General features: G+C 33.6%; 1 protein-coding gene across 2 annotated transcripts in view; it reads left to right on the forward strand.

The window, feature by feature from the left end:
* DPYD (dihydropyrimidine dehydrogenase) overlaps positions 1–13,588 on the forward strand; it is a 787,163-nt gene that overhangs the window by 100,685 nt on the left and 672,890 nt on the right. The gene's annotated exons all lie outside the window — the stretch shown is intronic.

Raw genomic sequence — 13,588 nt, forward strand, 5'->3', positions numbered from 1 at the left:
ATACTTCTAGACTTTTGTAGATTTTGACCAAATTAAACATTAAAAATTAATTGCTAAACTCTGAGAATAATGTGTTTCCCATGTAATTAATAAGCGCGTTGGATTCAGTAAATGAGATATTTGCTTAACATTTTTAAAGTAGATGATATTCCTAAAAATCCTCTAAAATTAAAAAATTTAACCATCTGAAAATCTGAGATGTAGAAAAAGACTACTGATGCCATAGTAGTAATAACAGAATCATCTGACTCCATTCCCCTGACCCTGTCAACCCCAACTTCAGTTTTCCTCATCTGCCTAGATGCACTTATTCTAGAAAGATTGCCCACAACTTCAGAGATAAACTGCCCAAGAACAGGGATTGCTTAATTTTACAGCCTCTAGATTACATCAATTTGTAAATCTTCAATAGGTTTAATATCCTATGTAGAACAACTGTGTTTAGGTGAGCTCTACCCAAATATTCATTAGGAGGGCTTAACTCCAGCATCATAGGAGAAGGTGAGTTACAAAACCCAAGGGCAGTGTCTGTTCATGCCAGGTAATATCACTGGCAATGATCTCTTTGGAATGCAAGAATGCTCTATACCATCTCTCTTGAAGTAACACTTTTTAAAGTCTCCTGATTTCTTTTGATTACAATCTGTGCTTATTAACCAACGTTGATTTGTATTTGCCATTCCATATTGAGTATCCTGAAAGTTAAATTTCACTGATCATGTTATCCCAATAGTCTGGTCCATGTAACAGTTTCCTGTAATAAATGAATGCATTTGTACTCTAATTTTGTATCTCTGTTTCTATTAACTTGGTTAATGTGAGGCAGAATGTGAAAGACAGACTCTTGTCGTGGATGACAAAATTAACTTTGTTAGTTTTCAAGACTGCATAACCCAATTTGGACCACGTAGTCATCAAGATAAGGCTATAATGAAAGGTGTCTTAGAGGAAGGATAGGTTACTGCCCTCACTGACTTCATTTTGCCTTTTTGGTTTGGCCATGCCTATGGACTATGGAAGTTCCCAGGCCATGGAACCTGTGTGATAGCAGTGACAACACCAGATGCTTAACCCAATAGGCCACCAGGGAACTCCATCCTTTTCCATTTTTAATTGAAGCTTCCACCTGATTCATGTATGTGGAAGTTCTTAGAACATCTGTTCAGCAAACCTTTAATGGTTAGCTACTGTGTAGAAATACAGCAGTAAATAAATGAATAAAAACTCCATTGCCTTCATAAATACAGTTAATATTTATAAATAAAATAAAACAATCCCTTGCCTTTATAAATCAATCATTATTTTAAACCTGTTGTAACATGGACATAATGTTGGGTGTAATAAATGTTATGAAGAAGAATAGTAAAGTAGGGAGTGAAGATATGCTCATTGTTAGAGGCAGTGGTCAGGGAAGATATTTTAAAGAAGTGCTGTTTAAACAGAGACCAGACTGAGATGAGAGGTAAGCCACGTGAATACTTGGTGGAAGAACATTTCAGGCAGAGGGAACAGTAAGTGGAGAAAGGATGCCTTTGTATGGAAGGAATAGCAAGGAGGCATGGGACTGGGGCAAATTGGAAACCTGGAAACCTGGAAACAAATGAGATCAGTCCTATCATACAGAGCTTGGAGGTATGCAGACATCCCTGGTTGAAATAGTAGATTTCATTATTTGAATTGCTCTCTGGAAGCCTTTTTTGTTGTCAAGATTAATTTAAAAAGTAAATGATAATAACTTCCAAAAAGCAAGTATTAAGGTTTGTGCAGTGGTTTGAGATTGGCAGTGTCTGGCACATGGTATTCCACACTATTTGTTGAAAAAATGGTATCGTGTTTCATTTGGTTATCCTATAAAGCATGTGATACTCATTCATACATAACCATATGTTAGGTAAAGAACTATGTGGTAATTTGAATAAGAATTTATGATTAACAAGTAAATACACAATCTTGGATTTTGTTGACCTCCTTTAGCTATAGGAATTAATGATCAGCTGGTAGGATTTTGCAGCAGAACTGTTTTTATTTTAAATTTTGCCCACCTTAGGAGAGTACTAAAATATTACTTCTTATCAGGGATAAGAGTTAAAATCTTAAAATACTTCAAGGTAGATATAACTAAAACATGTTTTGTTTTAGACTATGAATTTGGAAACGAGATTCATTCTATCCATTTAAAAATGTATAGCAATGTTTAAACAGTGCTTTCTTGTTTAGAATATATTTTCACATAAATGGTCTCATTTTAATTCATCCTTACAACAACAATTTGAAGTAGGTATGATTACTTTTATCATCTTCATTGATATCTTCATTTCATGAAGGAATATTTACAGATTGAGCATTTTCCTTAAGCATTTTCCTAAGAACATATAAACAGTTCAGTTGCAAAGCTGGAACTTAAAAACAGATTTCCTGTCTCCACAGTGCCTACATCTCCTACCATATTATATTCCATTTCACTTTGACTCATGTGAGATTCTCATAGACAGGCCCTGATTGTAAGCTGGCCACCATTAGTGAAATGACATTAGCTAAATATGATTATGTCTTAATGTTCACTGAAAGGATTAGACTAGTTAAGACATACCGAAGGGAAAAGCAATTATCTATTGAAATATGAATCTCTTGATTAGAACTGGAAATTGTATATTGGTATTAGAATGTTTGTCTGGAATTTAAAATATCTGAATATAGTTATTGTTTCTTACTTCATTTGTAAAGAACTTCAGTGGGGCTAGTTTAGAGGCTTTTGCTGAGTGCCAAGATTTAAAATATAACATTTTACGGGAAGAGTAAGTGCATTTAATTGACTCATTCTTTAGAGGAACTTAGACCTTAGGAATTTCTAGCTACATGAAAAGCAGATACTGGTATCTTTTCCCTATTTACCTTACTGTCTAAAGAAAAACATTAAATTAATCAGTGTTAAATTGCCTTAGAATTGTAGCAGTATAATTTATGGTGTGCTATTTTACTTAAATTCTTCAGATTTTGAAATATAAATTTATAATTGTCTCCATTAAACCTGTGGCCTCCTTGGTGATAATTCCCTGTGAGTCCTTCAAAATATGGTATCCTGCAGGCTGGCAGTCACCTGAGATTTGTAATGACCATATCAATATGTGATTAATATATGGTGATTATTCTTCCACTGAGTATGGGACATACTTCCCGGATAACAGTTTTATTATTGGATTAAAATTGTGTTTTTGAAAGTGAAGAGGTGTTTTCTTTTTTAAACCTTCATATCCCCAGTAACTACCATGTACCTGGCACCTAGTAGAATCTAAGTAAATATTGGATGAATGAATGAATGACTGGCTTTCATTTTTAGCATGGCAAGAGGATTGACTTTTGCACAATATTTTGGTTAGTAATTTGAATGCTTGAACTTCAGCATTATTATAAAACAAAAGGAGAAATTTGCCAACTATTGGACCCCTTGCTTCTGAAGGTACTTGGACAGCATTATATGTGTAACTTTCATTTCTATGTTATCTAGGTCCACTGAAAAATTATCCTCCTCAATATTAAAATGTGAGCATAGACATAGGGCTCTTGATGGGCTTCAAGAGATCCATTGGCTCATTGAAATGGTATATAGTATTTTAAATATAAATGCATATGATTTTTTGTGAATATATAATTTTTCGAGAGGAAAAGGTCATAATTTTCACTATATTCTCATAGAGATCCTATGATAGAAATGGCTTAGGATAAACTAAGTATCTTGCATAAGGACATATAACCTGTAGGCAATAATGGTAAGGTCTAAGACTAAAGCCAATTCTACCACCTTAACTTCCTCTCCCCTCTGCAGCGCCCCTTAATCTGGAAAATTTTAACTCATTTCAAAGACATAGGCAGAAATTGTTAACTCACAGACATCTCTGCTCTGGGAGAATTAATTCCTCTTTCTTTATATCATCACTGGATTGTGATCAGTATGGGAGTCTTTTCTTATTTACCTTTATAGCCCTGATGCTTAGTATGATGCGTAACAAATAGGGATTGTCAAGTATTTTTTTTTTTCTGAATTGAAATTTAATGGGTTGATTTCAGCTTTTGTTATTTAGTAATTCTGAGACTGAAGTTCTAGTAGCTGTGCCATTAACTATCTGTGACCTTAATAATATAGAACTGTTTCCCCATTTATTAAAACTAATTTTCTAATTTAGCAATTTAAGTTACTATATAATTTTCAGATCCGACTTATTAGTTACAGTTATTGAGAACATTTCATAAAGAAATTTCCTAATGGAAATTAAGTCCTATGTTAATACCATCAATTCTTTTATTTAATAGTATAATTTGCTAATTTTTTTGCTTCCTCCTTGCTCCATCTAGTATATGAACAAGTATTTGAATTTGTTATCATTTGGTTTAGTTTAAGCAAAGATAATTCAGTGATCTTATTTAAATTTCACAGCATTCAGAGATCATCTTGTGTTGTTTTGCCCCCACGTTGCTGTTGATATCCGACTCATTTGTTTTGTTATACTTTTGTACAGTCCTTAATACAGATGAGATATAAAACACTATAAAATCTATCACAGTTGAAACTCTAGACCTTCCCACAACCCATGGGGATTCATTTGGCAGGAGGCCACAAAACCAGGTCTTTTTGATGCCTAGTTTCTAGTTTCTACTTTAATTGCTGCCAAAATCTGAGCACTTGGGAATTTAATTGCTCATTATATTTGTCACACTGGTGTCACAGACCCAAATAAAGACTGTTGCATGCAAAATATTTATGGGTATTAATTTGGCCTAAACATGTGTATATCAGATTCCTCGTTTTTCTGTGCTATTGTAAAGTATAGCACACTGAGAAAGAGATAAGACAGAATTCTGTATGAACTCATGCACCACTTTATTCGTAAACTATTACATTTAAGTACTCAGCAGTATTTAAATGTATCTACAAACAGCTAGAGGAGGATCTATTCAGAACTTTACTATATTCACTTTATTCAGATTACTCTTTTCAAGCAGCCTCTGAGGAATTTTAGTCTGGCTCTGAGGTCAGACTCCTTGAGTTCAAATCCTGCTTTATCCCTTACTAACTGTGTGACCTTAGGCAAGTTTTCTTAGTCTCCCTGTGCCTGTTTCTTCACTTGTAAAGTATGAATCTCAGTGGTTGTTGTGTAGATTAAATGGGTAGAGTTCCTAGAAAAGTGTCTAATGCAGAGTAAGCCCTTCATGTTAGCTGATTTACTATAATTCATCTTTATATGCCAAAAAATCTATAACATTTACTATGATTGCTGATATGGATTTCCAGTTTCCTACTAATCAAGTAGAGATAACTTTTGCCTATTGTAGCAAATGGAATGTCTGGAAAGCACTAAATTCAATACTTTTCATGTCCTTCCATTTTTCCTGCTCCCACTTGCTGGCTCCATGGTATTCAGGCTAGTAGGACTGTTTCTTTCCAGTGTTTTACTACTAATTGCTGATTTTTCTTGTTTTTGTTCTTGCTCATCTGAGGAGTAGTTTGTTCATTCATTCTCTCTGTACCCTCTTTTCCTTTTTATTTACCCTTTGCCTTTCCCTTCCTTCTTTCCTACAAAATAGATTGTCCACCTTGCATCTGCTGTGTTGGTTGCAGCAGCTTTCTCATGCAATTATCTTGGTCAAAGGAAATTTCAAGGCACTTGAAAAGTAGAAAGTATCAGTCATCACCATCACCAAGGTAATTTTTAGGATTGTTTGGAATTTTTTTTATATCCTAGAAGATAAGGCCCCTATTTTTTACGTATACTTAAGGGTGTATTCTGGGATAGTCCTACGCCAACATATAGAATCCCCTAGAATGAACAATATATTGTTATTTCTTACTTAAAAATAAGTCTGTAATTTTTTTCTGTTGTGTATTTGTGAACTAGGCTGAGAATGGACTTTGATAGGAAGACATTGGTTCCACTTTACCTACAGTTGTCCCTGATGGTAGGGAAAGGTTATTGATGGTGAACATGACATCCAGTAGATCTGATGCTTAATTTTATTTATGGAGAAGGTGAGCTGATAAAGATGTTAGTTGCTTGAGATGTTTATCTCATTCCGGTAAAAGACTAACATTTGTCTGCATTACAGTTTAATCCATGTATCTGTTCTTTGGTACTTTCATATATTGTTCTCGAAAATAAACTTTTGCCTTTGATTTCTTCCGGACAAAAGTATTTTTGGTGAAGGTAACAATTAGACTATTTTAAATGTGTATAGGACTTATTCCCTCCAGTGTTCTTTGGCACAATAACTTTGGGCAGATTCTGAGAGTATGAAACATGGAGCATTTTCCTTTTCTGTTACTAAACTTAATACTCATTTTGCCATTCCACTTCATTTTATGCCATTTTAACCACTTCCAGGTAAAATCACTACTAAATTTGAGGTTTCTTATTAATAAAATGAAGAAATGCCCTCAGGTACTCTGAAACACTTTCTCTGTCAGCCAGCTCTGAGATCTTTGGCTGTTCTCAGTTCCTGGAGCCACAGCGAGCTCAGTGGGGCTACTTCAGACTTCTGTGTCCAACTTCTCTCTCTCTCCTTTCAAAAGAATGCTTTTATCTCCAGTCTCTGTGGATGGAAAAACTAGACAAAAAATAAGTCTTTCTACCTTACTGTTTATGCTAAGGATAGGTCTTTTAAAAAGGTATAATCCAATAATTTTGATTTGTTTCTTCTTGAGCGTTTTTAATGAACTTGTTTATCTGCAGCACAGGAGGTCAAAATAAAGTTGACAACTACATTGTGGGTTGCAAAGTGGAGGAAGGTAAGAGGGATTTCAGGATCAAAAGAAAGAAACCACAAAAAAGTATATCATTTTTTCTTTGTGCTCTCAATTTACTGTATAGAAAAGGAGGCAAATGCATTTTTTTTTGTAGCACCATGTGAATACATTTGAGCTTCTGAAACCGTCTGTATAATTTTTAAAAATATAAATCTGAAAAAGTAAAGTTTTTCTCATAGGTTGTTTTTAAGAGTGTCTATACATGGATTTACTGTAAATCGACATTTACCAAAATTTGATCAGATAGACATTTGTTGTTTTGAAGTGATTTATAAATTATAAGAAATAATAAGTGCTTATTTTTTATTTAATTTTTTTTTCCTTTTTAGGGATGCACCTGCAGCATTATGGAAGTTCCAAGGCTGGGGTTGAATCTGAGCCACAGCAAGGCCAGATCTGAGCTGGGTCTGTGACCTACACCACAGCTCACAGTAATGCTGGATCCTTAATTCACTGAATGGGACCAGGGATCAAACCTGCCTCCTCATGGATACCAGTTGGGTTTGTAACCCACTGAACCAAAATGGGAACTCCCATAAATGCTTATTTCTTTATTTTTTCTATTTATATTTTATTATACAGTTTTTTTCCAAGGGACTTCAGAAATGGATATTGGGATGACAACAAGTTTTTGTGGACTCCATCTGTGTTTGCTTTTGATTCTAAGCTGCTGTGTCACATGGTTGTAGCAGGCTGCCTCAAATATTTGTTATCTCTGCATTTGTTTTGCTGGGGGCATTTTTGCTCTGGTCTAGGGAGTTACTTTAAATGGCTAAACTGAAATCTTAAGTTTCTCTTAATTACAGTAGTGCTCTTTTCAGACTCTTCCATTGGTTTTAGTGATTAAATCCCTCTTTTCCTATAGCATGCGAATCTTAAAGAGAGTACCTTAACTCAAGACAATTATTTTTAAATAGATTCTGGAGTGTCTGCTGTGGCTCAATGGGATCAGCGGTGTCTTGGGAGCCCTGGGACACAGGTTTGATCCCTGGCCCGGCACAGTGGGTTAAGGCTCCAGCATTGCTGCAGCTGTGGCTCAGGTTGCAGCTGTGGCTCGAATCTGATCCCTGGCCTGGGAACTCAATATGCTGTGGGGTGGCCAAAAAAGAAAAAAAAAAAAAAAGATTCTAACATAGCATTATTTGATATTGTTAATCCCTATTGCTAAACTCAGTTTCTAAGATTTTCTTGAAAACCAACTATACAAAACAAAAATACCTTGTCAAGGTACAGATTTATTTATTTATTTATTTATTTATTTATTTATTTTTGTCTTTTGTTGTTGTTGTTGTTGTTGTTGTTGCTATTTCTTGGGCCGCTCCCGCGGCATATGGAGGTTCCCAGGCTAGGGGTTGAATCTGAGCTGTAGCCACCGGCCTACACCAGAGCCACAGCAACGCAGGATCCAAGCCGCGTCTGCAACCTACACCACAGCTCACGGCAACGCCGGATCCTTAACCCACTGAGCAAGGGCAGGGACCGAACCCACAACCTCATGGTTCCTAGTCGGATTCGTTAACCACTGCGCTACGACGGGAACTCCCAGATTTATTTTTATTAAATGAATCCATTTAGCAAAGACATTTATATGTATATATATGTGTGTGTATGTGTTTATATCCAAAATTGAAGATTAGTTAAAAATATGCCCATAACAATTAAATAGAAATATCCATTCCCACATCTGATTTACAGACCTTCTGTGGGGGAGCGATAGGTGCTGTTTTCTGTATCAAGAATCAGTAATTATTAAACGCTTTTCCAATTTAAGATTTAAATGTAAGACTTAGCAGTTATTCATCTAAATTGATGGGTTGGGTTTATGGCAAAACTGGAAGAATGTATATATAAGATCATAGAGAAGCATACATTGTTTTCCATTAATGGTTAATTTTGGGAACAAAAAGAATGAGATTTAGAATCAGAAACACTGAATTTGAGTATTGACCTGTAGTCACAACTTTGAATGTATTTTAGATGATAACAGTTTGGGTTAGATGGAGAATTAGTTGGATAATCCCAGTCAATGGATATTTATTTTTTCTTTCTTAATACTTTTTAAGATTTTATTTTATTTTCAGCCATTTATTCCTATTTCATGTTTATAGTAGCATTAGCAAGCAAGCAAACAAATCTTAAAGGAATTAGCTGAATAAATAACAACATAAAGACACAGTGGCATATTATGCAACTTTAAGATTATATTGTGAAGTCTGTTTAGAATCATTAAGAGATACTAGTCATGTATTATTGTTTAAATATATGAAGGTTACAAGTAGTACATTCCAAATATTATATACCTAGTAGTTACATTTGGGTCTTTTCATATATTTGTCTAGTCCAAGTGGCATTATTTGAGCAGCAATTGTTCACATTAAGTTATACTGTAGGTTGACTATAGCAAATATATGTAACTGATTTTATTACATGGCCTTATTTTATTTTATTTTGTCTTTTTGCCTTTTCTAGGGCCGCTCCCATGGCATATGGGGGTTCCCAGGCTAGGGGTCTAATTGGAGCTGTAGCCACTGGCCTACACCAGAGCCACAGCCACACGGGATCCGAGCCACGTCTGCAACCTACACCACAGCTCATGGCAAATGCCAGATCCTTAACCCACTGAGCAAGGCCAGGGATGGAACCTGTAACCTCATGGTTCCTAGTCAGATTCGTTAACCACTGAGCCTCGATGGGAACTCCAACATGGCCTTATTTTCATTTACTGCTTTGTATACATCCTTATATATCTTTTTGGATGTGCAGAAGTAAACAACATATGGTGGGTGGAAATTTTTTGTGACAATGTGATATATGAAAATTTTCATGAACTCATTGTCAAATAATCAGAGGAAACAGAAATCTTAACTAGTAAAGTATATACTTAACAGAAAAAATGAAGATTAGAAAAGTGAAGCCCTGTCTTATATTAAATTCCTTTAATTTCTAGCAATTATTTTGTTTTTTTATATTTTACAAAAATATCATATTCAATGTAGAATATACAAATATTTCCCAAAATATTTGATTTTTTATCTTGTAGTCAAAAAGGAATATAAACCCATGATTGAAATTTGGAAAATATTGAAAACTATAAGTAAAAAAGAAACCTTTGTTTATTCAGCATTCTGAGAATATCTGAGTTGCTCTTTGGTTTCTAGTCTTTTTTTAGCTTTGCTTTTTCATTTTCCATAATTGTATTCATATCATACAACTTATTCAATTTTATAGTGTCATAAAAAAATTACACAGTATTATACAAACCTTGGCTTATTAAAAATCTACCTAGGAGTTCCTTTTGTGGCCCAAGGAGTTAAGGACCCAACATTGTCTCTGTGAGGATGAAGGTTCGATCCCTGGCCTCACTTGGTGGGTTAAGGATCCACCACAACTGCCACATAGCTTGCAGATGTGGCTTGGATCCAGTGTTGCTGTGGCTGTGGTGGCTGGGGCACAGGCCTCAGCTGCAACTCCGATTCTCCCCCTAACCCACGAACTTCATTATGCTGTTAAGTACAGTTATAAAAAAAAAAAAAAAAAAAAAAGGAAAAAGAAAAAAGAAAAACCTAACTAAACATCATTTGTAATGAATGCATAATATCCTTCAAATTTAAAGTTCTTTCTTAAACCATTTACAATCCCCCTTCTGATATTTCACTGTTATAAAAATGGTGTAAAAATCTATGAGCAGGGAAATTCTTAAAAGTATTATTATTTTCATAGACATATTTGAAAGGCAGTATAATCTGTACAGTGTAAAATTTATATTTGTTAACCTCTCCTTTTTTTTTTTTCCTGACTGCCAATATAGGCAGAAGAATGGAAAATGCTTCTTTCTACTTTAGAGGCCTAGATTCCAAATAAGTGTAATTATTATCTCAGAAGTACTAGAAAAATATTCTTCAAAGGCCATCTGATTCAAATAGTGTAGTTATTCATCTTTGCGATTATAGTCATATAAATGTCATCCTAAAGGATGACTATTCACATAGAGAGAAGAGTTCATAATTTAGTTAATGAAGTATCAACAGTTCCTGGGACTGGATCTTTAGCACAGAATTGTAGTAAATAATAAAATGTTATTTTATTATTATTAGCTGTGGTAGCTAATTTACTGTATTAGATACTTTGTTTTCTTTAACTATAGAGATACGTTATCACATTATGATTTCTTCACCAGAATTCTAAAAACTTTTTATTGCAGTAATACATATGGAAACATAAATGGATATTAAATATTCAGGCCCATGATTTTTTCACAAAATGAATTAAACAGTGCCCTAGAAGATTCTTTTGTGCCTCCTGTAGTCGCTGTGCACTGATTTCCAACATTTTGTTTAGTTTTGTCTACTTTTAAAATGACAGCTTTATTACAATCTATTCACATACCATAAAGTTCACTCCCTTTAAAAGTATACAATTTAGCATATTCACAGTATTGTACGTTGGTCTCTGATTTCAGAACACTTTAATGTCCCCCAGAAGAAACCCCATTACCATTAGCAGGTAGCAGGTATTCCTTCCCTCTTTCCAGATCCTGGCAACCACTCACTAATCTCCTTTCTGTCTCCATCGTATGGCTGTACTGGACATTTCATGTGAATGGATTCGTACAACATGACCTTTTGTATCTGGCTTTTTCACTTAGCAAAATGTTTTCAAGGCTCATCATGTTGTAGCTTGTATAAGAACTTATCTATTTTATGTCTGAATAGTATACCATTGTATGGGTATACCATATTTGTTTATCCATTTGTCATTTTATTGAATTTTTTCATTTTGTCGTAATGAATAATGCTGCTATGAACATTTGTGCATATATGTTTGTGCAGATATATGTTTTGAGTACTGTAGGTTTATAGTCAGTTTTGAAATCGGGACGTATTGGTCCTTTAACTTTGCTCTTCTGTTTTTAAGAAGATTTTAGATATTCTAGGTCCTTTGTATTTTCATATGAATTTTAGGATCAGCTTATGACAGTCTTCTGAAAAAAAGATCAGCTGGGATTTTGACAGGAATTGCATAGAATATTTAGATTAATTTAGGGAGTAATACTATCTTAACAACATTCTTCTAATCCATGAACATGGGATGTCTTTCATTTATTTTGATCTTTAAAATTTTTCACAATGTTTTCTACTTTTCAAGAACAAGTCTTATGCTTCTTTTGCTAAACTTATTCAGATGTATTTTACTCTTTTTATGTTCTTATAAATAGAACTGTTTTCTCATTTTCATTGTTAGATTATTCACTGTAGCTTTGCTTATTTTTTGAACCTCATGAAAGTGGAATAATTTTGGTATGTGCTCTTTTGTGTGTCACTTCATTTATTTAGTAATATGTCTGTGAGACGCCTCCATGTTCCTCGACATAGCAGTAGTTTGTTCATTCTCATTGCTATGTATTTTCCATTGTTTAATATAACATGACTTTTATAGTCCATCTTTATGTGCATTTGACTTGTTTTCAGTTTGGGGATATTTTGAATAGTGTTACTATTAACATTCTTGCATATGACTTTAGGCAAACATAATGTATATTTGTTCTGGGTGTATTCCTAGACATGAATGTTCAGCTTTTGATAGTGCTCCCCAAAAGCTTTACAAAGAGATTGTAACAATTTACAGTTCCACCAGCAATGCTTGTTGCTTTTTATACTAAAAAACTACTTTTCTATCATCTGTCTCTTTCAGTTTAGACATTTTTCAAAGTGTGTAGTGATAGTCATTGTTTAAATTTGCATCTTTTTCATGACTAATGATGTTGAGTATGCTTTTTAAAAATTAGCTACTTATATAGTTTCTGTTACATAGTGTTTATATAAATCTTTTGCCCATTTTTCATTGCGTTATCTGTTTATTTTTTCATATTTACTTATAGGAGCTCTTTATAGATATAAGTAATTAAAACAATGTGATACTGGCATATATATATATATACAAAATTGAGCATTTGGCCAATATGAACTCCAGAAACTGACCCCATGTATACTGGATCTTACTTTATGGGAACATTGAATTAAAGTGGGGAAATGATACTGAATAGTATTGAATAGTATTTCAACAGATAGTATTATTGAATAATATTGAATAATATTTCAATAAATAGTACTGATTTCATTGCTTATCTGTGTGGTTAGATTTCCTGCTATGCACCATGTACAAATATCAATCCCAGATGGATTATACATCTAAATGAAATGCAAAATAATAAAGCTTTGTGGAAAAAATTGAAGAAATATATTTTAACTGTGAGGAAATCAAAGATTTCTTAAACAGGACAGAGAAAGCACTTACCATAAATTTAAGCAATTATAAATTGGACCTCATTAAAAGTAAAAGAAATACTCTTTATGAAAGATACTATTAAAAAGTGAAATGACAGGATACAAAGCAGGAGATAGTTGCAACTTACCTAACCAGAAAAGGGCTTTTATTTGTAATTCAAATTATTTTAGATACATTTTGCTAATTTTCAGAATTTTCATTGTAAAAACATGTAACTATGTGGTAAAGGATCTTTGCCTTAACTTGGCTAATCTAAAAATATCAAGGTAAGATAGTGGGTTTAAGATCTCATTAGGTTTTAAATCAATGAACTCTTATACATTGGAAATTACTAATCTAAATTCCATAGTTTTGTAAAATCCAGCATAATTATTTATAATTTAAAATAAGCACATTAATGTTTAAATTTTTATTACTTAGTTTTTCTGTTAAATTAACTAAAATGCTAAATCCAATTACTTCATTACCTCAATACCACTAAATTATACATGAAATCTAATGTGACAA

Source organism: Phacochoerus africanus, chromosome 6 (genome assembly GCF_016906955.1).
Source record: "Phacochoerus africanus isolate WHEZ1 chromosome 6, ROS_Pafr_v1, whole genome shotgun sequence".
NCBI classification, from domain to species: Eukaryota; Metazoa; Chordata; class Mammalia; order Artiodactyla; family Suidae; genus Phacochoerus; species Phacochoerus africanus.